We start from the raw sequence: 3,123 nt of genomic DNA, 5'->3' as shown, positions 1-3,123 counted from the left end.
TATCAAGTCCCAGAGGTCTGTGAAATCAGAAAGAAAGGCGGGACCTGTCATATAAACGGCACTCGATTCCAAATATGTAAAACAAATGGGGTAATTTTGTGCTACCCCCAAGTTGTAAGCTCTAAGCATGGGCAGTCAAAGGCACCTCCTATTAAAAGTAGATACCACCTTAATAGATATAAAAGGGAAGTCACACAAAAAACCTATTCCAACTTTCAACCAATGTAATCAGACTGTTTGGATTGGAGGAAAAATGAAATACATTTTTGTGGCCTACATTCAGGTTAACAATCTATGCTATGATACCTCTACATTAAGCATGTGTATTATGGGTGAAAAAAAAACAAAACAAAAAAACCTACTGGGTGGGGCAAAATTTAAAATATCAAGGTAAGCTGACCCTGGGCAGTAAGTCTGTTATATTAAATCTGCTTGAACAAAGTGACAACAGGGCATGTTTGAAATATGACAAAACCTTCTGCTTCTCAAAAAAAAACCAAAGCGGGAATGGACCCAGAAAATATAATATCGTAAGAACTTAAAAGAAAAAGATCCGTAATGAGGAAAAAGAGGGTAGAACAAGAAAAATTGTTAACTCTTGCTTGAATATATCTATTTTTATATTTGTAGTAAATCTGTGACAATAGTATTTCTAAAACTTGTGGTGACGAAAATGGGAAGATCTCAGGCTCAGTTATTTCAGAAAGTCCCTTTATAGTCCTTTTCAGAAGCAAGGGGCAACTGGCCAAGAGGTTGGGAAATCTACAGCCGTTGTTATGGGGCCCGTTGCTTTGGGAAACAGGTACAGGACAGGCGTATAGGACAGATGTACAGGACAGGTGTACAGGACAGGTCATTCCTTTCCGCTTCAGCGCAGTCCTTCCCGCCTGGGCAACAAGAACGGCACAGTCCATTGCAACCTGCACTAATTTTCCTCAGGAATGCGTACCAGTTCCCAGTGGGCACACCCGCAGGCAACACTTGGCAAACATCCCACCTCAGCCAGGCCAGGACTCCTGTGTTCAGTCTCTGTCCTCGGCGATGATCGTGAGGCAGATGAGGGATCTTCGGACCGTCTCTTACACCAGGAAAGGCTTTGTGCAGTCCAACTTCAGGACAAGAAAACATCATGAATGTGCTAAACTGCGAGAAGAATAGAATTAATTCAGACTCTGCCCAAGAACTGTATAAGAAGGAACCAGCCGAAGCAACATTCGTGAACTTGGGAGATCTGATGCGATAGAGGTCTGATCTGTGTTCACCCAGCTCCGATCCCGGGCTCGGTGCTGACCTTTTTCCGATCGTGGCTTTCTGTGTGACTGATCTTTTGGCTGCGGAATAAAATCTATTTCTTTATTAAATTTAATTTGGCTGAGTTTCTTTACTTCAAGCCTTATCTTCCTCCTTGGCTCCATTCCGTCTGCTCCCTCCATAAATTCTTCTCTCTCTGGCTTCTTGTTTTTCTTCTTTTTTTTTTTCTTCTTCTCTGATAAGATACTCCAGGAATGTGAAGACTTTCTCTGCCTATCTTTTCTAAATTGACTACATAAACAATAGACATTCTATATCATGTATTACATTACATAACCTAGGTAAAGTTTTTTGTAACATTATGCAAAAAAGCCAACATCACAATACATTCATAACAATTATGTAACATGCGAAAAGCCAACATCGCAATACATTCATAACACACCCAAAACCTCCTCCTCCCCCCTCGGCTGGGGGGAGTCTGTGTAAACCTGGCTTCTGTGAGCTGTCCTCTTCCCCCACCCCAAAAGCCGGGGATAGTTGCAGCTGGTGCCTTGGCCTTTTGTGGATGCATACCTTTCCCTCAGCCTGAGATGAGTAAACAATGGTTTCCCTTTATCTAATCAACAGTTTGACTTTCAGTTCAAAGTCCCACTCTTCAGGGAAGCTTCTTCGGTTGTAGCTTCTTTATAATGAGCAAAACTTTATATCAATATTTGAGGCATGAACTATTTTCAGTCTCTGACAGCCACCCCGTGTCTCAAACATTGTAATAAATGTCTCTTTCCTAGAGGTCTTCTTCACTTTATGGGTTGTCCACAGAGGTGATGAGGAGAGATAATAGGAGAAAGGATAGAAACAGTAGAAGCAATAGCACAAGTAATCTTACAGTGTCCAACAGTTTGAAATGTCAAAATGCAAATTCAATTGTAATCATCAATTCAATTTTCTTTAGTCAGTGCCCTCACCCCATGAATCCCAGAAATCAGTGGTTTTTAATGTGTAGTGGGTGTGAGGGATATCACAATATTGTATCTCTTAGATGTTGGTTCAATATGTTTTGAAATTAGTTATAGAATTGTACAGCGGGTTTTCATTTTTAAGTTCTATAGAGGGGTATCCTCAACAGGTCCATGTATTAACATGTGTCAATCAGCTGAGTTTTAAGAGGCTTCCCAGCTCTTGTAGTATCATTGATTAACTCTGCACCCTGGGATAAATGTGAAGGGATTTGTTGAGGATGTGTGTTTTCTCCTTGGCTGCATTCACATATAGTTAGAAGAATTTCATAGGTAATATTCTTACTCCACAGGATAATTCTATACAGTATGAAGAATTGGTTTTTATGATGCAAGATTAACACATAAAACATTTTTATACAAAATGTTCTCATGCAAACATATCTTTACATCAGGGCTATGCTCTATTTTCCAGGAGACAGATTATAGCACTGTTGTCATTTAATCTTGACACAAACAAGAAAGTGTGGCTTTTTCTAATTGGTGAGATTAAAAATGAAATTAATTTCCCTTCAAACTTATCCCAGGTAGCTTTTTCTTCTGGACTTTAATGGGTAGGAGAAGTGAGGCAAACTTAAAATACTCTCTTAAGACATATGGCATGAGATTCAACAGTACATTAGTTTGAGAGCTGGTAGAAGGCTTTTCTGTATTCCTCCTGGTTTAGGAAGGGGGGTTCAATAATTTGTTATGTAGCATTTGCTTGTATTTTGTCAATATTCTTTGATTCACTAATTAGAAAATCCAAAATATTTAGGCAAATTATAATAATTTTGAAGCCTTCTGAGGCAGAACTGGGAAGGTGTCTTGGTTTGAAAGACAGATGTCTGCTAAGAAAGGCAGGAGCCCCCCT

The sequence above is a fragment of the Corvus brachyrhynchos genome, unplaced genomic scaffold (genome assembly GCF_000691975.1).
Source record: "Corvus brachyrhynchos isolate BGI_N302 unplaced genomic scaffold, ASM69197v1 scaffold157, whole genome shotgun sequence".
Classification (NCBI taxonomy): Eukaryota; Metazoa; Chordata; class Aves; order Passeriformes; family Corvidae; genus Corvus; species Corvus brachyrhynchos.
Note: the sequence above shows the minus strand (reverse complement) of the source record.